Below are 25392 nucleotides of genomic sequence, written 5' to 3' on the forward strand. Positions count from 1 at the left end.
TACATTTATCTTTAATTTTCGAATATTACTAACCCCTTCTTCAAAATTAATTTCGAAATCTCCCTTCTCTTTTCTTCTTCTATTTAATTATTTAATTACTAACACTTCTCTTCATCTCTCTCCATCTAAATATCCGAATTCCCTCTTCTATTTCTTCTATCCCTTTCTTTTTCTACTAACATAAAGGAATCTCTATACTGTGACATAGAGGATTCCTCTTTCTTTTCTTATTTTCTTCTCTTTCATATGAGCAGGAACAGGGATAAAGGCACTCTTGTTGAAATTGATCCAGAACCTGAAAGGACTTTGAAGAGAAAATTAAGAGAAGCTAAATTACAACAATCCAGAAACAACCTTTCAGAAATTTTCGAACAAGAGAAGGAGATGGCAGCCGAAAATAATAATAATGCAAGGAGAATGCTTGGTGACTTCACAAAGCCAACGTCCAAGTTTGATGGAAGAAGCATCTCCATTCCTGCCATTGGAGCCAACAACTTTGAGCTGAAACCTCAGCTAGTTGCCTTAATGCAACAAAACTGCAAGTTTTATGGACTTCCATCTGAAGATCCTTATCAGTTTTTAACTGAGTTCTTGCAGATTTGTGAGACTGTAAAGACGAATGGAGTTGATCCTGAAGTCTACAGACTCATGCTTTTCCCTTTTGCTGTAAGAGACAGAGCTAGAATATGGTTGGATTCACAACCCAAGGATAGCCTGGACTCATGGGATAAGCTGGTCACTGCCTTCTTGGATAAATTCTTTCCTCCTCAAAAGCTGAGCAAGCTGAGAGTGGATGTTTAAACCTTCAAACAAAAAGATGGTGAATCCCTCTATGAAGCTTGGGAAAGATACAAGCAGCTGACCAAAAGATGTCCATCTGACATGTTTTCAGAATGGACCATATTAGATATATTCTATTATGGTCTCTCTGAATTTTCGAAAATGTCATTGGACCATTCTGCAGGTGGATCTATTCACCTGAAGAAAACGCCTGAAGAGACTCAAGAGCTCATTGACATGGTTACAAATAACCAGTTCATGTACACTTCTGAGAGGAATTCCGTGAACAATGGGATACTTCAGAAGAAAGGAGTTCTTGAAATTGATGCACTGAATGCCATATTGGCTCAGAATAAAGTGTTGACTCAACAGGTCAACATGATCTCTCAAAATCTGAATGGATGGCAACATGCATCCAACAGTACTAGAGAGGCAGCTTCTGAAGAAGCTTATGATCCTGAGAACCCTGCCATGGCAGAGGTTAATTACATGGGTAAACCTTATGGAAACACCTATAACTCATCATGGAGAAATCATCCAAATTTCTCCTGGAAGGATCAACAAAAGCCTCAACAAGGCTTTAACAATGGTGGACGCAACAGGCTGAATAATAGCAAGCCATATCCATCATCTTCTCAGCAACAGACAGAGAATTCTGAACAAAACACCTCTAATTTAGCCAATGTAGTCTCTGATCTGTCAAAGGCCACTTTCAGTTTCATGAGTGAAACAAGATCCTCCATTAGAAATCTGGAGGCACAAGTGGGCCAGCTGAGTAAAAAAGTCATTGAAACTCCTCCCAGTATTCTCCCAAGCAATACAGAAGAGAATCCAAAAGGAGAGTGCAAAGCCATTGACATAGTCAATATGGCCGAATGCACAAGGGAGGAGGAGGACGAAAATCTTAGTGAGGAAGACCTCCTGGGACGTCCCTCAAGTAAGAAGGAATTTCCTATTAAGGATCCAAAGGAATCTGAGGCTCATATAGGGACCATAGAGATTCCATTAAATCTCCTTCTGCCACTCATGAGCTCTGAAGACTATTCTTCCTCAGAAGAGGATGAAGATGTAACTGGAGAGCAAGTTGCTTAATATTTAGGAGCTATCATGAAGCTGAATGCCAAGTTGTTTGGTAATGAGACTTGGGAAAGTGAACCTCCCTTGCTCATCAATGAACTGGATACTTGGATTCAGAAAATTCTACCTCAAAAGAAACAAGATCCTGGCAAGTTCTTAATACCTTGTACCATAGGCACCATGATCTTTGAAAAAGCTCTGTGTGATCTGGGGTCAGGGATAAATCTTATGCCACTCTCTGTAATGGAGAAGCTGGGGATCATTGAGGTACAACCTGCCTTGTTCTCATTATAACTGGCAGACAAGTCATTGAGACAAGCTTATGGAATAGTAGAGGACGTGTTAGTAAAGGTTGAAGGCCTTTACATCCCTGATGATTTCATAATCTTAGACACTAGGAAGGAAGAGGATGATTGCATCATCCTTGGACGACCTTTCCTAGCCACAGCAGGAGCTGTGATAGATGTCAACAGAGGTGAATTAGTCCTTCAATTGAATGGGGACTACCTTGTGTTTAAGGCACATGGCCATCCCTCTGTGACAAAAGAGAGTAAGCATGAAGAGCTTCTCTCAGTTCAGAGTCAAGAAGAGCCCACACAGTCAAACTCTAAGTTTGGTGTTGTGAGGCCACAACCAAACTCTAAGTTTGGTGTTAAGACCCCATATCCAAACTCTAAGTTTGGTGTTGGCAACTATACAACATTGACCTAATCACCCTGTGGCTCCATGAGAGCCACTGTCAAGCTATTGACATTAAAGAAGCGCTTGTTGGGAGGCAACCCAATTTTATTTATCTAATTTTTATTTTATTGTTATTTTGTGTTTTATTAGGTACATGATCATGAGGAGTCACGAAAAAAAAAAAAAAAAAATTAAAAACAGAGTCAAAAATAGCAGAAAAAAATTCGCACCCTGGAGGATGCACAGGCTGGCGTTCAACGCCAGTAAGATGCATCTGGATGGCGTTCAACACCAGAACAGAGCATCATTCTGGCGCTGAACACCAGAAACAAGCAACATTCTGGCGTTGAACGCCAGGAATGTGCCCAGAGAGGAAAAACTGGCGCTGAACGCCAGTAACAAGCATGAAACTGGCGTTCAACGCCAGAAACATGCTTTACATGGGCGTTGAACGCCCAGAATGTGCACCAATGGGCGATTAAACGCCAGAATGATGCACGAAGGCATTTTACATGCCTATTTGGTGCAGGGATGGAATTCCTTGACACCTCAGGATTTGTGGACCCCACAGGATCCCTACCTAACATATTCCCACCTTACCTCCTAATCCTAATTACACTCTCCTAATCCTATTTCTCTCTTCCCCATGTCACACTTCCCAACAACTTTCACCAATCACCTCAATTCCTCTTCCCAATTACCCCATTCACCACTCACATCCATCCACTCTTCCCCATAAACCCCACCTACCTTCAAAAATTCAAAACCAATTTCCCTCCCTTTCCCACCCTAAATGGCCGAATAAATACCCCCCCTCTCCCTATAAATACCCTTCCATTCTACTTCATTTTCACACAATACAACCCCTTCTTCTCCCCCTTGGCCGAACCATCACTTCCCCTTCTCTACCATCATTTCTTCTTCTTCTTCTTCTCTTCTTTCTTCTCTTGCTCGAGGGCGAGCAATATTTTAAGTTTGGTGTGGTAAAAGCATAAGCTTTTCTGTTTTTCCATTACCATTAATGGCACCTAAGGCCGGAGTATCCTCTAGAAAAGGAAAAGGGAAGACAAAAGCTTCCACCTCCGAGTCATGGGAGATGGAAAGATTCATCTCCAAGAGCTATCAAGACCACTTCTATGATGTTGTGGCAAAGAAGAAGGTGATCCCTGAGGTCCCTTTCAAGCTCAAGAAAAATGAGTATCCGGAGATCCGACATGAAGTCCGAAGAAGAGGTTGGGAAGTCCTAACCAACCCCATGCAACAAGTCGGAATCTTAATGGTTCAAGAGTTCTATGCCAATGCATGGATCACTAGGAACCATGATCAAGGTATGAACCCGAGTCCAAAGAATTATCTCACAATGGTTCGGGGGAAATACTTGGATTTTAGTCCGGAAAATGTGAGGTTGGCATTTCACTTGCCTATGATGCAAGGGGATGAACGCCCCTACACTAGAAGGGTCAACTTTGATCAAAGGTTGGACCAAGTCCTTATGGACATTTGTGTGGAAGGAGCTCAATGGAAGAGAGACTCCAAAGGCAAGCCAGTCCAACTAAGAAGACTGGACCTCAAGCCCATAGCTAGAGGATGGTTGGAGTTCATTCAACGCTCCATCATTCCTACTAGCAACCGATCTGAAGTTACTGTGGATCGGGCCATCATGATTCATGGCATCATGATTGGAGAGGATGTAGAAGTTCATGAGGTCATCTCCAATGAAATCTACAAAATAGCCGACAAGCCTTCACCCATGGCACGGCTAGCTTTTCCTCACCTTATTTGCCATCTATGTTACTCAGCTGGAGTTATCATAGAAGGAGACATCCTCATTGAAGAGGATAAGCCCATCACCAAGAAGAGGATGGAGCAAGCAAGAGAGACCCCTCACGGTTCTCAAGAGGTGCATGAGGAAGCTCATCATCAAGAAATCCCTGAGATGCCTCAAGGGATGCACTTTCCTCCAAACAACTATTGGGAAAAACTCAACACTTCCTTAGAAGATTTGAGCCACAATGTTGAACAATTAAGGGTGGAACATCATGAGCACTCCATCATTCTCCAAGAAATAAGAGAAGATCAAAGAGCAATGAGGGAGGAGCAACAAAGGCAAGGAAGGGACATAGAAGAGCTTAAGGACATTGTTGGACCTTCAAGAAGAAGACGCCACTAAAGGTGGATTCATTCCTTGTTCTTTATTTCTTTCTGTTTTCGGTTTTTAATGTTGTGTTTATCTATGTTTTGTGTCTCTACTTCATGATCATTAGTATGTAGTAACTATGTCTTAAAGCTATGAATAAATTCCATTAATCCTTCACCTCTCTTAAAAGAAAAATGTTTTAATTCAAAAGAACAAGAAGTACATGAATTTCGAATTTATCCTTGAATTTAGTTTAATTATATTGATGTGGTGGCAATACTTTTGTTTTCTGAATGAATACTTGAACAGTGCATATGTCTTTTGATATTGTTGTTTATGAATGTTAAAATTGTTGGCTCTTGAAAGAATGATGAACAAAGAGAAATGTTATTGAGGATCTGAAAAATCATGAAATTGATTCTTGAAGCAAGAAAAAGCAGTGAACAAGAAGAAGCTTGCGAAAAAAAATAAAAAAATAAAAATAAAAATATAGAAAGAAAAAGAAAAAGCAAGCAGAAAAAGCCAGTAGCCCTTAAAACCAAAAGGCAAGGGTAAAAAGGATCCAAGGCTTTGAGCATCAATGGATAGGAGGGACCAAGGAAATTAAATCCAGGCCTAAGCGGCTAAATCAAGCTGTCTCTAACCATGTGCTTGTGTCATGAAGGTCCAAGTGAAAAGCTTGAGACTGAGTGGTTAAAGTCGTGATCCAAAGAAAAAGAGTGTGCTTAAGAGCTCTGGACACCACTAACTGGGGACTCTAGCAAAGCTGAGTCACAATCTGAAAAGGTTCACCCAGTTATGTGTCTGTGGCATTTATGTATCCGGTGGTAATACTGGAAAACAAAGTGCTTAGGGCCACGGCCAAGACTCATAAGTAGCTGTGTTCAAGAATCAACATGCTTAACTAGGAAAGTCAATAACACTATCCGAAATTCTAAGTTTCTAGAGAAGCCAATCATTCTAAACTTCAAAGGAAAAGGTGAGATGCCAAAACTGTTCAGAAGCAAAAAGCTACAAGTCCCGCTCATCTAATTATAATTAATATTCATTGATATTCTGGAATTTATAGTATATTCTCTTCTTTTTATCCTATTTAATTTTCAGTTGCTTGGGGACAAGCAACAATTTAAGTTTGGTGTTGTGATGAGCGGAAAATTTATACGCTTTTTGGCATTGTTTTTAGGTAGTTTTTAGTAAGTTCAAGCTACTTTTAGGGATGTTTTCATTAGTTTTTATGTTAAATTCATATTTCTGGACTTTACTATGAGTTTGTGTGTTTTTCTGTGATTTCAGGTAAATTTTGGCTGAAATTGAGGGATTTGAGCAAAACTCTGAAAAAGGCTGACAAAAGGACTGCTGAAGTTGTTGGAATCTGACCTCCCTGCACTCGAAATGGATTTTCTAGAGCTACAGAACTCCAATTGGCGCGCTCTCAACGGCGTTGGAAATTAGACATCCAGAGCTTTCCAGCAATTTATAATAGTCCATACTTTATTCGGAAATTGACGACGTAACTTGGCGTTGAACGCCAAGTACATGCTGCTGTCTAGAGTTAAACGCCAGAAAAACGTCATGATCCGGAGTTGAACGCCCAAAACACGTCATAACTCGGAGTTCAACTCCAAGAGAAGCCTCAGCTCGTGGATTGATCAAGCTCAGCCCAAGCATACACCAAGTGGGCCCCGGAAGTGAATTTATGCATCAATTACTTACTCATGTAAACCTTAGGAGCTAGTTTATTATAAATAGAACTTTTTACTATCATATTAGCATCCTGGATTGTATTTTGAATCTTGTGATCACATTCAGGGGGCTGGCCATTCGGCCATGCCTGAACCTTTTACTTATCTATTTTCAATGGTGGAGTTTCTGCACACCATAGATTAAGGGTGTGGAGCTCTACTGTACCTCAAGTATTAATGCAATTCTATTTTCTTTTATTCAATTCTCTCTTATTCTTATTCCAAGATATTCATTCGTACCCAAGAACATGATGAATGTGATGATTATGTGACGCTCATCATCATTCTCACCTATGAACGCGCGTGATTGACAACCACTTCCGTTCTAAATGCAACAAAGCTTGAATGTGTATCTCTTAGATTCCCCAACAGAATCTTCGTGGTATAAGCTAGATAGATGGCGGCATTCATGAGGATTCGGAAAGTCTCACCTTGTCTGTGGTATTCCGAGTAGGATCCTGGGAATCCGGAAAGTCTAACCTTGTCTGTGGTATTCCGAGTAGGATTCTGGTAATGAATGACTGTGACGTGCTTCAGACATGCAAGTACTGGGCGTTAGTGACAGACGCAAAAGAATCAAGGGATTCTATTCCAGTAGGAGCGGGAACCAACCAGTGATTAGCCGTGCTGTGACAGAGTGCGTGAGCGTAGTTTTCACTGCGAGGATGGGATGTAGCCTTCGGCCAGTGTGATGCCTCCAGATGATTAGCCATGCGAGTGACAGCGCAGAGGACCATTTTTCAGAGAGGATACAAAGTAGCCATCGTCGAACGGTGAACCCCTATACACAGCTTGCCATGGAAAGGAGTAAGAAGGATTGAGTTGAAGCAGTAGGAAAGTAGGCGTTCTTGAGCCATACAATATCTCCATTCGCTTATCTGAAATTCCCACCAATGAATCTGCATAAGTATTCTATCCCTTTTATTATTTCTATTTTCTTATTTCTATTTTCGAAACCATAAACAAATTTAATCTGCCTAACTGAGATTTACAAGGTGACCATAGCTTGCTTCATACCAACAATCTCTGTGGGATCGACCCTTACTCGCGTAAGGTTTATTACTTGGACGACCCAGTACACTTGCTGGTTAGTTGAACGGAGTTGTGAATTCAACTGGTGCCATAATAATGATTTCATACAAATACAAGGAATATGGATCACAATTTTGTCCACCACTAACCTTGTCTGTGGTATTCCGAGTAGGATTCTGGGATTGAATGACTGTGATGAGCTTCAAACTCCTGAAGGCTGGGCGTTAGTGACAGACGCAAAAGAATCAAGGGATTCTATTCCAACCTGATTGAGAACCGATATATGATTAGCCGTGCTGTGACAGAGCATAGGACCATTTTCACTGAGAGGATGGGATGTAGCCATTGACAACGGTGATGCCCTACATACAGCTTGCCATGGAAAGGAGTAAGAAGGATTGGATGAATGTAATAAGAAAGTAGAGATTCAAGAGGAGCACAGCATCTCCATACGCCTATCTGAAATTCCCACTATTGATTTACATAAATATTTCTATCCTATTTTATTTTCTGTTTATTATTTATTTTCGAACTTATCATAAACCATTTAATCTGCCTAACTGAGATTTACAAGGTGACCATAGCTTGCTTCACACCAACAATCTCTGTGGGATCGACCCTTACTCACGTAAGGTATTACTTGGATGACCCAGTACACTTGCTGGTTAAGTTGAACGGAGTTGTGATCACACATAGTTGTAAACCATGGTATTGGCATCATGTTTTTGGCGCCATTGCCAGGGAAAGAAAAAGCAATGAATTTTACAAAATGCAATAACATATGAATCACAATTTCGTCCACCACTTATTCACAAGGAGGAAGCACACATACATACAAAGAAAATAGAAGACAATCATGCAAATTAAAGTGCTGGAAATAAGTAAGAGGAGAAAGGAACTTTTCTACCTTGTATTTTATCTTCATTGTTGTTGCCCTTTTCCTCCTATTCTTTCCCTTTCCACACCAGACATAGAATGATTGCTTATACTCAAGCAACAATTAAAACAGTGGTGATGGGGTCCATGATGGATCATGAATGTCTTAGAATGAAGTGTGAGTATGCATGTGTTTCAGCAAGCAAGGTTAAGGATACAATAAAGACACAAGAGATACAAATAGAGACATTTTGATTGCATTAATAAGTGGTGTTGGCATGGTACTTGCATGAAAGTTAAGTGGCAACACCAAACTTAGTGTGCCACTATCAATTTAGAATGTTGCAAGTACCCAGTGAAGATTGAAAATCAAATTGTTGCATAGCAACACCAAACTTAGAATGCAATTGATGAGCGGATAATTTGTACGCTTTTTGGCATTGTTTTTAGTATGTTTTTAGTATCTTTTAGTTAGTTTTTAGTATATTTTTATTAGTTTTTAGTTAAAATTCACTTTTCTGGACTTTACTATGAGTTTGTGTATTTTTCTGTGATTTCAGGTATTTTCTGGCTGAAATTGAGGGTCCTGAGCAAAAATCTGATCCAGAGACTGAAAAGGACTGCAGATGCTGTTGGATTCTGACCTCCCTGCACTCGAAGTGGATTTTCTGAAGCTACAGAAGCCCAATTGGCGCGCTCTCAACGGCGTTGGAAATTAGACATCCTGGGCTTTCCAGCAATATATGATAGTCCATACTTTGCCCAAGATTTGATGGCCCAAACCGGCGTAGCAATTCGGCCTCAGAAATTCCAGCGTTAAACGCCGGAACTGGCATAAAACTTGGAGTTAAACGCCCAAACTGGCATGAAAGCTGGCGTTTAACTCCAGAAAAGGTCTCTACACGAAATTGCTTCATTGCTCAGCCCAAGCACACACCAAGTGGGCCCGGAAGTGGATTTTTCTGTCATTTACTCATTTCTGTAAAACCTTAGGTGACTAGTTTACTATTAATAGGATCTTTTGACATTGTATCTGTACCTTATGACCTCATGACATTTTTACACGTTTCTTTGTGTATCTTCCACGGCATGAGTCTCTAAACCCCATGGTTGGGGGTGAGGAGCTCTGCTGTGTCTTGATGGATTAATGCAATTACCACTGTTTCTCATTCAATCATGCTTGCTTCCATTCTAAGATAATACTTGTTCTTAATCCGGATGAATGTGATGATCCGTGACAATCATCATCATTCTCAACTATGAAAGTGTGCTTGACAACCACCTCCGTTCTATCTTAGATTGAGTAGTTATCTCTTGGATTCTTTAATCGGAATCTTCGTGGTATAAGCTAGAACTGATGGCGGCATTCAAGAGAATCCGGAAGGTCTAAACCTTGTCTGTGGTATTCTGAGTAGGATTCAATGACTGAATGACTGTGACGTGCTTCAAACTCCTGAGGGCGGGGCGTTAGTGACAGACGCAAAAGAATCACTGGATTCTATTCCGGCCTGATTGAGAACCGACAGATGGATAGCCGTGCCGTGACAGGGTGCGTTGAACATTTCCAATGAGAGGATGGGAGGTAGCCACTGACAACAGTGAAACCCTACATACAGCTTGCCATGGAAGGAGCCTTGCGTGCTTGAAGAAGGAGACAGTAGGAAAGCAGAGATTCAGAAGATGGAGCATCTCCAAACCTCAACCTATTCTCCATTACTGCAATACAAGTAACCATTTCATGTTCTTTTGCTCTTTACAATCAATCCTGATAATTTCTGATATCCTGACTAAGATTTACAAGATAACCATAGCTTGCTTCAAGCCGACAATCTCCGTGGGATCGACCCTTGCTCACGCAAGGTATTACTTGGACGACCCAGTGCACTTGCTGGTTAGTTGTGCGGGATTGCAAAAGTGTGATTGCAATTTCGTGCACCAAGTTTTTGGCGCCGTTGCCGGGGATTGTTCGAGTTTGGACAACTGACGGCTTATCTTGTTGCTTAGATTAGGACTGTTTATTTTTGTTGGTTTAGAGTCTTTTAGTTGAGTCTAGTTTCATATTTTAAGTTTGGTGTCTTTTTGTGTTTTTCTCTTAATTTTCGTTTTTGCATGTTCTTAGTCCCTTTTTGATTCATAAAAATTCTAAGTTTGGTGTCCTCTTTGTGTTTTTCCTTTAAAATTTTCGAAAATTAGTGTTTGATCTTCTAAAAATTTTAAGTTTGGTGTCTTTTTGTGTTTTTCTCTTTCCTCTTTTCAAAATCAAATCTTTTCATAAAAATTTTTTTCAATCATATCTTTCTAATTGCTAATTTCAAAATCTTTTTAATTAACTAATTGATTCAGTCTCAATTTGCTTTGATCTTATTTTATTTTTAATTTTCGAATTTTTTATCTTAGTTTTCTTTTGTTTTATTTTATTTTAATTTTTTTCGGTTATTTCAAAAAAAAAAAATAAACAAAATTTATCTCCTTGCAATCATTATCATTTCCCTTTTGTCCATTATGGACTCAAGTGGAATTAATCAGTCCAAAAGGACTCTGGGGTCATATGCTAACCCCATTACAGCTGCATATGGGAGTAGCATCTGCACACCTCCCATCCAAGCAAGCAGCTTTGAGCTAAATCCTCAACTCATTATCATAGTGCAGCAAAATTGCCAGTATTCCGGTCTTCCACAGGAAGAACCTACTGAGTTTCTGGCACAGTTCTTACAAATTGCTGACACAGTACATGATAAAGAGGTGGATCAGGATGTCTACAGACTATTACTGTTTCCATTTGCTGTAAAAGATCAAGCTAAAAGGTGGTTGAATAACCAACCTACAGCAAGCATAAAGACATGGAAACAGTTGTCAGACAAATTCCTGAATCATTTTTACCCTCCAAAGAGGATGACACAGCTAAGGCTGGACATCCAAGGCTTTAAACAAGAGGATAATGAATCCATTTACAATGCCTGGGAGAGGTATAGAGGTATGCTAAGGAAATGTCCCTCTGAAATGTTTTCAGAGTGGGTACAGTTAGACATTTTCTACTATGGGCTTACAGAAAAAGCTCAGATGTCCTTAGACCACTCAGCTGGTGGATCTATACACATGAGGAAGACAATTGAAGAAGCTCAAGAGCTTATAGACACTGTTGCTAGAAACCAATATTTGTACTCTAGCAATGAGTTCTCCCCAGAAGAGGAAGTCATGACAGTAGTCACTGACTCTAACCCTCAAGAACAGATAATTGAGCTTAATCAACAACTACTCCTGATGACAGAACAGTTAACAGAATTTAAAGAAATGCTCTATGAAACTAAAGTTGCTAATAAGAGCATAGAACTACAGTTGAATCAAGCAAAACAGCAAATATCTAAACAGATAACAGAGGAGTGTCAAGCAGTTCAATTGAGGAGTGGGAAGACCTTGAATAACACTGCTCAAAAGAGCAAAAAGCCAAACAAGGAACAAATGACAGAGGACAACCAAACCACTGTTCAAAATCCCTCTGAGGACAGTAAGAGCCCAGAGAGGAATTTTATTGGCGTTCAAACGCCAGAAAGGGAAGGAAAGCTGGCGTTAAACGCCCATTCCTTGCCCAGTTCTGGCGTTCAAACGCCAGAAAAGGGGGAAAAGCTGGCGTTAAACGCCCATTTTCCACCCAATCCTGGCGTTCAAACGCCAAGGGAAGATCAGACACCTGAGAGTGCTGACAGTAATCCCTCTAAAAAGGCTTCTTCAACCACTTCTGTAAGGAATAAACTTGCAGCATCTAAGGTTGAAGAATATCAAGCCAAGATGCCTTATCCTCAGAAACTCCGCAAAGCGGAACAGGATAAGCAATTTGCCCGCTTTGCAGACTATCTAAGGACTCTTGAAATAAAGATTCCGTTTGCAGAGGCACTTGAGCAAATACCTTCTTATGCCAAATTCATGAAGGAAATCCTAAGTCATAAGAAGGATTGGAGAGAAACTGAAAAAGTATTTCTCACTGAAGAATGCAGTGCAGTCATTCTAAAAAGCTTACCAGAAAAGCTTCAAGATCCTGGAAGCTTTCTGATACCATGCACATTAGAAGGCACTTGTACCAAGACAGCTTTATGTGATCTTGGAGCAAGCATCAATCTAATACCTGCATCCACTATCAGAAAGCTTGGGTTGATTGGAGAAATCAAACCAACCAGGATATGCCTCCAACTTGCTGATGGCTCCATTAAACACCCATCAGGCATAATAGAGGACATGATTGTTAAGGTTTGGCCATTTGCCTTTCCAACTGACTTTGTGGTGCTGGAAATGGAGGAGCACAAGAGTGCAACTCTCATCCTAGGAAGACCTTTCCTAGCAACTGGACGAACTCTCATTGATGTACAAAAAGGGGAAGTAACTTTGAGAGTCAATGAGGATGAGTTCAAGTTAAATGCTGTAAAAGCTATGCAGCATCCAGACACACCAAATGACTGCATGGGCGCTGACATTATTGACTCTCTGGTAGAAGAGATCAATATGGCTGAAAGCCTAGAATCAGAGCTTGAAGACATCTTCAAAGATGCTCAACCTGATCAAGAAGAACCAGAGGAGGCAAGGGAATTTTCGAAAATTCCTCAGGAGGAGGATAAACCTCCCAAACCTGAACTCAAACCACTACCATCATCCCTGAAATATGCATTTCTGGGAGAGGGTGACACTTTTCCAGTGATTATAAGCTCTGCTTTAAATCCACAGGAAGAGGAAGCACTGATTCAAGTGCTAAGGACACACAAGACAGCTCTTGGGTGGTCCATAAGTGATCTCAAGGGCATTAGCCCAGCTAGATGCATGCACAAGATCCTGTTGGAGGATAATGCCAAACCAGTGGTCCAACCACAAAGGAGGCTAAATCCAGCCATGAAGGAGGTAGTGCAGAAAGAGGTCACTAAATTACTAGAGGCTGGGATTATTTATCCTATTTCTGATAGCCCCTGGGTGAGCCCTGTCCAAGTTGTTCCCAAAAAGGGAGGCATGACAGTGGTTCATAATGAAAAAAATGAACTGGTTCCTACCAGGACAGTCACAGGGTGGCGTATGTGTATTGACTACAGAAGGCTCAATACAGCCACCAGAAAGGATCATTTTCCTTTACCATTCATAGACCAAATGCTAGAAAGACTAGCTGGTCATGACTATTACTGCTTTTTGGATGGCTATTCAGGCTATAACCAAATTGCAGTAGATCCCCAGGACCAAGAGAAAACAGCATTTACCTGCCCTTCTGGCGTGTTTGCCTATAGGAGGATGCCTTTTGGTCTGTGCAATGCACCTGCAACCTTTCAGAGGTGCATGATCTCTATCTTTTCAGATATGGTAGAGAAATTTCTGGAAGTCTTCATGGATGACTTTTCAGTATATGGAGACTCATTCAGCTCCTGTCTTAACCACCTATCACTTGTCCTGAAAAGATGCCAAGAGACTAACCTGGTTTTAAACTGGGAGAAATGTCACTTTATGGTGACTGAAGGAATTGTCCTTGGGCACAAAATTTCAAGCAGGGGAATAGAGGTGGATAAGGCAAAGGTAGAGGTAATTGAAAAATTACCACCACCTGCCAATGTTAAAGCAATTAGAAGCTTTCTAGGGCATGCAGGATTCTATAGAAGGTTTATAAAGGATTTTTCGAAAATTGCAAAACCTTTGAGTAACCTGTTAGCTGCTGACACACCATTTGTGTTTGACACACAGTGTCTGCATGCATTTGAGACCCTGAAGGCTAAGCTGGTCACATCACCAGTCATCTCTGCACCAGATTGGGCATTACCATTTGAATTAATGTGTGATGCCAGTGATCATGCCATTGGTGCAGTGTTGGGACAGAGGCATAACAAACTTCTGCATGTCATTTATTATGCTAGCCGTGTTCTAAATGATGCACAGAAGAATTACACAACCACAGAAAAAGAATTACTTGCAGTGGTCTATGCCATTGACAAGTTTAGATCCTACCTAGTGGGATCAAAGGTGATTGTGTACACTGACCATGCTGCTCTTAAATACTTACTCACAAAGCAGGATTCAAAACCCAGGCTTATAAGATGGGTGTTGCTTCTGCAAGAGTTTGATATAGAAATAAGAGACAGAAAAGGGACAGAGAACCAAGTAGCTGATCATCTGTCCCGAATAGAACCAGTAGCTGGGGCGTCCCTCCCTTCTACTGGGATCTCTGAGACTTTCCCAGATGAGCAACTCTTTGCCATTCAGGAAGCTCCATGGTTTGCAGATATTGCAAACTATAAAGCTGTGAGGTTCATACCCAAGGAGTACAGCAGAGTGCAGAGAAAGAAATTAATTTCAGATGCCAAGTACTACCTCTGGGATGAACCATATCTCTTTAAGAGATGTGCTGACGGAGTGATCCGCAGATGTGTACCCAGAGAAGAAGCACGAAGGATCCTATGGCACTGCCATGGATCACAGTATGGAGGACATTTTGGAAGTGAGCGAACAGCCACTAAAGTTCTCCAGTGCGGCTTCTACTGGCCTACTCTCTATAAAGATTCCCGAGAGTTTGTGCGCAACTGTGACAGTTGCCAAAGAGCTGGTAACCTGCCTCACGGATATGCCATGCCTCAACAAGGGATATTAGAGATAGAATTGTTTGATGTATGGGGAATTGACTTCATGGGGCCATTTCCACCATCATACTCAAACACTTACATTCTGGTGGCGGTGGACTATGTATCTAAGTGGGTAGAAGCAATTGCTACACCCACTAATGATACCAAGACCGTGCTCAAATTTCTCCAGAAACACATCTTCAGCAGATTTGGTGTTCCCAGAGTACTAATCAGTGATGGGGGCTCTCATTTCTGCAACAAACAGCTATACTCTGCTATGGTTAGATATGGAATTAGCCATAAAGTGGCAACTGCGTATCATCCACAGACAAATGGGCAAGCTGAAGTCTCTAACAGAGAGCTAAAAAGAATCCTAGAACGGACTGTGATAGCCCGAAGAAAGGATTGGGCAAAGAGCTTGGATGATGCTCTGTGGGCATACAGAACAGCATTCAAGACTCCTATAGGAACCTCTCTATACCAACTGGTGTATGGGAAGGCCTGTCATTTGCCTGTGGAACTGAAACATAAAGCCTACTGGGCAACCAGATTCCTAAACATGGATGCACAGTTAGCTGGTGAAAAAAGATTGCTCCAGCTAAATGAGCTAGAGGAGTTCAGACTCAATGCCTTTGAAAATGCAAAAATTTATAAGGAGAAGGCAAAGAAATGGCATGACAAGAAGTTGTCAACCAGAGTCTTTGAGCCAGGACAAAAAGTTCTGCTCTTCAACTCTAGGCTCAAATTGTTTCCAGGAAAACTCAAATCCCGATGAAGGGGTCCGTATGTGATTACAGGAGTCTCACCATATGGGTATGTTGAGCTTCAGGATACTGATTCTGACAAAAAGTTCATTGTTAACGGACAGAGAATCAAGCATTATCTTGAAGGCAATTTTGAGCAGGAGTGCTCAAAACTGAGACTTGAATGATTCTCAGTGAAAGTCCAGCTAAAGACAGTAAAGAAGCGCTTGCTGGGAGGCAACCCAGTCATTAGGAAGTTGTATGAATTGTTCTTACAGAGGCAAGTATCAAAAATGAAGGAATTCACAGAGTTACAGAAGGATTCAGCTCAAAAAGCAGAGAAAATGAGCTCACTGGCGAAAAAACGCCAGTAAGGGGCATTTTGGGCGTTAAACGCCAGAATGGGCACCATTCTGGGCGTTTAACGCCAGTAATGGTACCATTTTGGGCGTTAAACGCCAGAATGGGCACCATTCTGGGCGTTTAACGCCAGGTGTGCAGCATCCTGGGCGTTCAGAAAAACGCCCAGTGATAAAGACTTTCTGGCGTTTAACGCCAGCCAGGGCACCTGGCTGGGCGTTAAACGCCCAAGAGGGGCAACAAATGGGCGTTAAACGCCAGAATGGGTGCCATTCTGGGCGTTTAACGCCAGCAAGGTGGGGGGAACACAATTTCGTTTTCAACTCAAATTTTTTCAAACTTTCCTTTTTTCACCCATACTTTTCTACAAAATCACACTTCAATCATTCATCATTCACTTTCAAATCTTCAAAAATCAAAAACATTTTTCAAATCTATTTCAAATCAATTACAAACATTGCTCAAAAATTTCACCCTTTTCTCAATTTCTTTTCATATCTTCTCAAATCTCCTTTCAAATTCCTCTTTTTTTTTTTCGAAAACTCCCCTCCCCACCTTATAAATACACGTTTGTTCCCCCTCTTCCAACCACACCATTCGAATTTCCTCTTCCTCCCCCTCTCTTCTCTCTTTTCTTTTGCTTGAGGACAAGCAAACCTCTAAGTTTGGTGTGCTTTTCCGTGATCACTAAGCCAAGATTCATCAATATCATGGCTCCTAAGGGAAAACAAACCAATTTAAGAGGCAAGAAAGAGAATAATCCAAAGAATCTTTGGAATCAAGAGAAGTTCTTAACCAAAGAACATGAAGACCATTATCACAAATAATGGGTCTGAGGTCAGTGATCCCGGAAGTGAAATTTGATCTGAAAGAAGATGAATATCCGGGGATCCAAGAGCAAATTCGAAACAGAGGATGGGAAGTTCTAACCAATCCTGAGACAAAGGTTGGAAGGAACATGGTTCAGGAATTCTACTCAAATCTGTGGCTGACAGATAAGCAGAGAATGACTGGAACCGCTTACCATACCTACAGAACCATGGTCAGAGGGAAAGTTATGTACTTCCATCTGGACAAAATAAGAGAAATCTTTAAATTGCCTCAACTGCAAGATGATCCTGACTCCTTTAATAGGAGGATGGTGAGAGTAGATAAGGGGTTGGATCAAGTTCTAGAAGACATATGTCTCCCTGGGACCAAATGGATAACCAATTCAAAGGGTGTCCCAAACCAACTCAAGAGGGGAGACCTCAAGCCAATTGCAAGAGGTTGGCTAGACTTCATTGGGCGCTCCATATTGCCCACTAGCAACCGTTCTGAGGTCACCATCAAGAGGGCAGTGATGATTCATTGCATTATGCTTGGAAAAGAAGTAGAGGTCCATCATGTGATTGCTTGTGAGATCTACACAATTGCAAATAAAAATTCCACTGTAACCAAACTGGCTTACCCAAGCTTAATCTCCTTACTCTGTAAAGAGGCTGGGGTGAAGATGGAAATAGATGAATTCATACCCATTGAACACCCAATCACCAAGAAGTCAATGGAAGGACAAGTGCAAGACAACTCTATCAAAAGGAGGGCGCAGGAGTTCCTCCCTGAATTTCCTGAAATTGGCTACTGGGCCAGCCTGGAAGCATCTATCACCAAGTTGCAAGAGACTATGGAGCAACTTAAGGAAGAACAGCAGAATCAGAACTGCATGCTCTGCAAATTGCTGAAGGAACAAAAGAAGCAGGGGCGCGAAATCCAAGAGATGAAGCGCCAAAAGCTCTTCTCTCAAGCTGAGGGAGCATCCACTTCTCAAAATCAAGGTTGTTGAGTCCTAACTCTGTGAAAACCTCTATCATTAGGAGCCTATTTTTTTCGTTTTTCTTGTTTTGTTTTCTATTTTTATTTTTAGTCTCATCTTATATCTATATTTGAGTCTTGTTCTTAGTTCATAATTAATAAAATTTATGCCTTAAAGTTATGAATGTCCTATGAATCCATCACCTCTCTTAAATGAAAAATGCTTTAATCACAAAAGAACAAGAAGTACAGGATTTCGAAATTTATCTCTGAAACTAGTTGAATTAGCTTGATGTGGTGACAATACTTTTTGTTTTCTGAATGAATGCTTGAACAGTGCATATGTCTTTTGAATTTGTTGTTTTAAGAATGTTAAAATTGTTGGCTCTTGAAAGAATGAGGAGAAAGAGAACTGTTATTGAGGATCTGAAAAATCATCAAATTGATTCTTGAAGCAAGAAAAAGCAGTGAAAAAAAAATTTCGAAAAAAAAAGAAAAAGAAAAAGAAAGAAAAAGAAGGAAATAAAGTTGTGATCCAAGGCAAAAGAGTGTGCTTAAGAACCCTGGACACCTCTAATTGGGGACTTTAGCAAAGCTGAGTCACAATCTAAAAAGGTTCACCCAATTATGTGTCTGTGGCATGTATGTATCCGGTGGTAATACTGGAAGACAGAGTGCTTTGGGCCACAGCCAAGACTCGTACACTAGCTATGTTCAAGAATCACTACACTTAACTAGGAGAATCAATAACACTATCTGAGTTCTGAGTTCTTATAGATGCCAATCATTCTGAACTTCAAAGGATAGAGTGAGATGCCAAAACTGTTCGGAGGCAAAAAGCAACTAGTCCCGCTCATCTAATTGGAGCTATGTTTCTTTGATATTTTGGAGTCTATAGTATATTCTCTTCTTTTTATCCTAATTTGATTTTCAGTTGCTTGGGGACAAGCAACAATTTAAGTTTGGTGTTGTGATGAGCGGATAATTTGTACGCTTTTTGGCATTGTTTTTAGTATGTTTTTAGTATCTTTTAGTTAGTTTTTAGTATATTTTTATTAGTTTTTAGTTAAAATTCACTTTTCTGGACTTTACTATGAGTTTGTGTGTTTTTCTGTGATTTCAGGTATTTTCTGGCTGAAATTGAGGGTCCTGAGCAAAAATCTGATCCAGAGACTGAAAAGGACTGCAGATGCTGTTGGATTCTGACCTCCCTGCACTCGAAGTGGATTTTCTGAAGCTACAGAAGCCCAATTGGCACGCTCTCAACGGCGTTGGAAATTAGACATCCTGGGCTTTCCAGCAATATATGATAGTCCATACTTTGCCCAAGATTTGATGGCCCAAACCGGCGTAGCAATTCGGCCTCAGAAATTCCAGCGTTAAACGCCGGAACTGGCATAAAACTTGGAGTTAAACGCCCAAACTGGCATGAAAGCTGGCGTTTAACTCCAGAAAAGGTCTCTACACGAAATTTCTTCATTGCTCAGCCCAAGCACACACCAAGTGGGCCCGAAAGTGGATTTTTCTGTCATTTACTCATTTCTGTAAAACCTTAGGTGACTAGTTTACTATTAATAGGATCTTTTGACATTGTATCTGTACCTTATGACCTCATGACATTTTTACACGTTTCTTTGTGTATCTTCCACGGCATGAGTCTCTAAACCCCATGGTTGGGGGTGAGGAGCTCTGCTGTGTCTTGATGGATTAATGCAATTACCACTGTTTCTCATTCAATCATGCTTGCTTCCATTCTAAGATAATACTTGTTCTTAATCCGGATGAATGTGATGATCCGTGACAATCATCATCATTCTCAACTATGAACGTGTGCTTGACAACCACCTCCGTTCTATCTTAGATTGAGTAGTTATCTCTTGGATTCTTTAATCGGAATCTTCGTGGTATAAGCTAGAACTGATGGCGGCATTCAAGAGAATCCGGAAGGTCTAAACCTTGTCTGTGGTATTCTGAGTAGGATTCAATGACTGAATGACTGTGACGTGCTTCAAACTCCTGAGGGCGGGGCGTTAGTGACAGACGCAAAAGAATCACTGGATTCTATTCCGGCCTTATTGAGAACCGACAGATGGATAGCCGTGCCGTGACAGGGTGCGTTGAACATTTCCAATGAGAGGATGGGAGGTAGCCACTGACAACGGTGAAACCCTACATACAGCTTGCCATGGAAGGAGCCTTGCGTGCTTGAAGAAGGAGACAGTAGGAAAGCAGAGATTCAGAAGATGGAGCATCTCCAAACCTCAACCTATTCTCCATTACTGCAATACAAGTAACCATTTCATGTTCTTTTGCTCTTTACAATCAATCCTGATAATTTCTGATATCCTGACTAAGATTTACAAGATAACCATAGCTTGCTTCAAGCCGACAATCTCCGTGGGATCGACCCTTGCTCACGCAAGGTATTACTTGGACGACCCAGTGCACTTGCTGGTTAGTTGTGCGGGATTGCAAAAGTGTGATTGCAATTTCGTGCACCAGCAATCATATGCCAAATTATTGAAAGTAAACTAAGGAAAGCAAGGAAATGTTACCTACGGTTGGGTTGCCTCCCAACAAGCACTCTTTTAATGTCATTAGCTTGACATGTTGTTCATGAATTTCTCCCTCTTCTTCCAGTTTGTTAAGAGGAATGACCTCAAGAGGAAAGAGGAGCCAGTTAATGCCCCTTGTTTTGAGTGCCTCTCCCCAGCAAGCATTCTTTTGTTGTTAACTTGTGTAAACTTGCTTGTTGGGGTAGGGGTGGGATGGCTTTTAGTTGACCTTTTCTTCTTCATGGATATTGTCCTTCTTTTCTTGGTCACCATCCTCTTTTTAGTGCTCATGTTGATTGCCTTCACCACCTTAATTTCAGTACTTGGGTGTTGTATGATGGTCGGAGCATCCTCTTCATCAAGAGCTTCTTGAATTGGTGGTTCAATGAACTCACCTTTTATTCAACTCTCTGTTTCATTGGAGTGTGGGCTCCCTTGATTGACTTCCTCCCTTTCTTCTACATGATGTTGCATTGAGTCTTTTGGGAGTGAGTTTGCATGTTCCTTTGTCCCCACTAGTAACCTCTGTGGGTATGGAGCCTTAGGCTTATATATTCTCACAACCTCCTCTTCCTTCATATGAATCTCACTTGGTATGGTTTCCTCTTTTTCTTGTTCTTTTGATTCCTCCCTTGGGTTTGCCATGGTACCACTGAGAGAATGGTGGGTAGTGATTTGCTTTGATATATATCCAACTTGTGTCCCAAGCTCCTTAATGGCAGCGCCCCGGTTTTGCATACTAGACCTTACTTCCTCCTGGAAAGTTCTCATGTCTTCAGATTCTTCCAAGAGAATTGCCAGTAGGTTCTCTATCCTTGATAGCTTATCCTCGAGGGGAGGGTGTGCAGCTGGGTTGGAATTTGGAGGATGAGGGTGGCTATTTTGTGAATGGAATTGGTTATTTTGTGGTTGTATGTTCTGAGAGTGGTATGACTCTTGTGGGTGATGATATGGGTTTTGTGGACTGTGAGAAGAATTTTGTGTGTAATGCAATGGATTGTGTGAGTGGTGAGATGAATTATATGGATGTGGGAAGGAATTTTGTGTTGAGGCATATCCAAATGTTGAAGGGTTTTGATGCGGAAAGCTAGGAAGTGAGGTTAAATAATTAAAGGATGATGGCTCTTGATGAATGGGGTGTGAATAAGTGAAATCTCTTTGGTTTTGATCTTCCCAGGCACAGCTTAAGTAGTGATCAAAGTCATCAAAATATGGACCATTTTGTGACCCTGGGAAGCACCCTGTTTCATGTTCTTGATATTCCCAACCACCATTATCATAATAGCATGAATTATTTTGTGGTGGTGAGAAGTATCCCAAGTAACTTGATTGACCAAAAGATGATCTATACTCCATTTTTCTTCAAATTACTCTGTATCAAACAACAATCACCAAGATAAAAGAGATTGGAATTCCCCTTGTCACAAATGAAGAAATTCCCAGTGAGGCAATATCACAAACAGTTAGTTAGCAAAAGAAAATAAAGAAACAAAAGAAAACAAAGATAAAAGAAAAGTGTCTAATCTAGTAAATCAATCAACCGGTAGTTTGTTAATCACAATTAATCCCCGGCAACGGCGCCATAAACTTGATGCAGGTGGAAACTTGTCTCTCAACAAATCTCCCTTCGGCTAGTGTACCGAATTGTCGTCAAGTAAAACTCACAATAGAGTAAGGTCGAATCCCATAGAGATTAACGGATTAAGCAATCAATGGTTAATTGATTATCCTAGTTAGACGAATCATATTGGAGTGATAAGTAACAAGGAAATGTAAATGGCAGAAAAGTAAAGAAAGCAATAGAGTGTAGAGAAGTAAAATGGCAAGAAAAGTAAATGTAAGAACTAAAAATAAAATGAACATTGGGATCAAGAGATATTGCAATCCTCCGGATCAAGTTCATTCTCATCTCTTCCTCAATCATTCATTGATCTCCGTGGCAATCTTAAGTGATCGAATTACAATTACTTGTAATTCAATCTCTCAAATCTTGATCAATAGCCAATTCCTTGGTCAATTGCTCATGAGAAGAGATGAAGTATGGTCACTGATTATACCACATGCATTCCCAAATCAAGTGTTGGAGGATTATAGTCACATATCCTTCCAAACCTAATTTGGTACAACATGAGAAAGCATTTCTAGCATGATCTCCTCATTCCTCTTCCAATGTTCAGAAGAGATCCAAGTATGAATAGCTTCTTTTCCAAGATAACTACCCAATTGGATGAAGATCGAAAGCTTTCAAGCAAAATCAAGAGAAAAGATAGAAGAAGAAGAAGAATAAGAACTACACTTAATCCATTGAATCACAATAGACCTCTCTAACCCAATGTAAAGAGTTAGTTGGTCATTGCTCTACCAAAATAGAAAAAGAAAGAAAGTGCAGAAAAGTAAAGATGAAGATTAAAACTGAAAATAAAACTTCAAAATTCATAAAGGAAAAGTACAAAGAAAGAAAAGGAAAAGTGTGTGAGGGGAGGGAGTCCAAAGACCCCTCTTCAATCCCCTCATTCCCGAATGCCCTTAATGTAAAGACTAAGGCCTTTATATAGGCTCTCCTAAATTACAAAATGAAATTAAAAGCAAATTACAATTAAATGAAAATTCCTATTCTAGATGCTTCTTGTGGTCTTGATTGGTTGACAATTGTGGGCTTGCTTGCTTGAGCTTTGAAGCAGTTCTCTTCTTCATTTGGGCTTGGTTTTACTTGCAGAGAGAAAGTGTGAAGTGGGCAGAGACTTTAGCTTAGGACGTTAGGGGTGTTAACATTTAGTGAAAGTATGAGTTCGAGAACGTTAGTGACACTCAACATTGTCACTAACGTTCCAATGTACCCCTTTTGCCTCACATTAGAGCCCACGTTAACTAGGTTAACGTGGCTTCTAACGTGGCCTTGCCAACCTTCGAGAACGTTAGTGACACTTAACATTGTCACTAACGTTCCAATGTGCCCCTTTGTCTCACGTTAGAGTCCACGTTAACTAGGTTATCGTGGCTTCTAACGTGGCCATTCTTAGCCATCCCCAACGTTAGTGACAATGTTGAGTGTCACTAACATTGGCTCATCATTCACTCATCAACGTTAGCTTCCACGTTAACTTAGTTAACGTGGAAGTTAACGTGGCTCCTTGGGGGTTTTGTGGTTGCTTCCAACGTTAGTGACAATGTTGGGTGTCACTAACGTTATCGACCACCCTTGCCTCTTACGTTAGCTCCCACGTTAACCAAGTTAACGTGGTACATTGCACCTTAGGCCAACGTTAGTGACAATGTTGAATGTCACTAACGTTGGCTTCCTTCCCCTTTTAACGTTAGAGGCCACGTTAACTAAGTTAACGTGGACTCTAACGTGGCAACTTATGATCATTGGCCAACGTTAGTGATAATGTTAAGTATCACTAACATTGGCTCAAAGTCCCTTCTTCACGTTAGAGTTCACGTTAACTTAGTTAACGTGACTCTAAACGTGGGAAATGATGGCTTCGAGAGCGTTATTGGCAATCACTTTTCTCATTAACTTTGCAAGTTACCTCCCATTCCACGTTAGTGGTAACGTTAATTAGATTAACGTGACTGCTAAGTGGTTCTTCCTTGCTTCCTTTGGTCCTGAAATCAAGCAATAGAGTGCATCAAAGTCTAGTCCAAGTCATGGGTAATGCAACATACAATTTGTTACTAAACTCATGCAAAATCCTCATAAAATCATGTAAAATGCACAATGTATGCTTGAATCAAGGTATAAGTGAATATCCACCCAAAACTAGCTTATTTCCTAAGGAAATGCATGAAACTACCTTAAAAACAGTAAAGAAAAGGTCAGTAAAACTGGCCAAGATGCCCTGGCATCATTACACCAATAATGAAACCCTGTCGCCACGCTTTTAAAACGTCCCTCTTTCACTCTATGGCCACGCTTTTGAAGCATGGCAGAAAAAAACGTGGCCGTTTCACTAATAAATTGCCACCTTCCAAAAGCGTGGCCGTTGACCCTTTTCGCCACGTTTTTTAAGCGTGACAAGAAAAAACGTGGCCAAATTTCTATTCAATCGCCACCCTCACAAAAGCGTGGCCATTGACCACTTTTGGCCACACTTTTAAAGCGTGGCAAAAAAAAGCGTGGCCATATACCATTTTTCTTGTAGTGTCAACAATGTCTTCACTATCTTCAGAGAAAGAATATTTATCAGAGCTCATGAATGGCAACAGTAAGTTTAGTAGAATCTCTATGGTCTCTGTATGAGCCTCAAATTCCTTTGGTTCCTCAATAGGAAACTCCTTATTGGTCAGTGGACGTCCCTTGACGTCTTCCTCACTAGGAATCACTGCCTTTTCACTCTTTCCAGGTTTGGCCACTTTGGATGTGGTTGTGGCCTTGCACTCTCTTTTGGGATTCTCTTCTGTATTGCTTGGGAGAGTACTAGGAGGAGTTTCAGTAACTCTTTTACTCAGCTGACCCACTTGTCCCTCCTAATTTTTTATGAAGGACCTTGTTTCAGTCATGAAAATGAGAGTGGCCTTAGATAGATCAGAGACTATGTTTGCTAGGCCAAAGAGGCTCTGCTTAGAATTCTCTGTCTGTTGCTGAGAAGATGATGGAAAAGGTTTGCTATTGCCAAACTTATTTCTCCCAGCATTATTGTTGTTGAAGCCTTGTTGAGGCTTCTGTTGATCCTTCCATGAGAAATTTGGATGATTCCTTTATGAAGGATTATAGGTGTTTCTATAGGATTCTCCCATGTAATTCACCTCTTCCATTGCAGGATTCTCTGGGTCATAAGCTTCTCCTTCAGAGGAGGCTTCTTTAGTACTGCCGGATGCAGCTTGTAATCCAGTCAGATTCTGAGAAATGATATTGACTTGCTGAGTTAATATTTTGTTCTGAGCTAATATGGCATTCAGAGTATCAATCTCAAGAACTCCTTTCTTCTGAGTCATCCCATTATTCACAGGATTTCTTTCAGAAGTGTACATGAACTGGTTATTTGCAACCATCTCAATGAGTTCTTGGGCTTCTGCAGGGGTTTTCAGATGAAGAGA

General features: G+C 40.8%; 1 non-coding gene across 1 annotated transcript; it reads right to left on the bottom strand.

The window, feature by feature from the left end:
- Positions 1-780: 780 nt before the first annotated feature.
- On the bottom strand, positions 781-884 carry LOC130983497 (small nucleolar RNA R71). Its single transcript, XR_009087482.1, has one exon. It is a non-coding gene; the product is annotated as a small nucleolar RNA R71 (small nucleolar RNA).
- Between the last annotated feature and the right edge of the window lie 24508 nt (positions 885-25392).

This window comes from Arachis stenosperma, chromosome 5 (genome assembly GCF_014773155.1).
Source record: "Arachis stenosperma cultivar V10309 chromosome 5, arast.V10309.gnm1.PFL2, whole genome shotgun sequence".
In the NCBI taxonomy this organism is placed as follows: domain Eukaryota; kingdom Viridiplantae; phylum Streptophyta; class Magnoliopsida; order Fabales; family Fabaceae; genus Arachis; species Arachis stenosperma.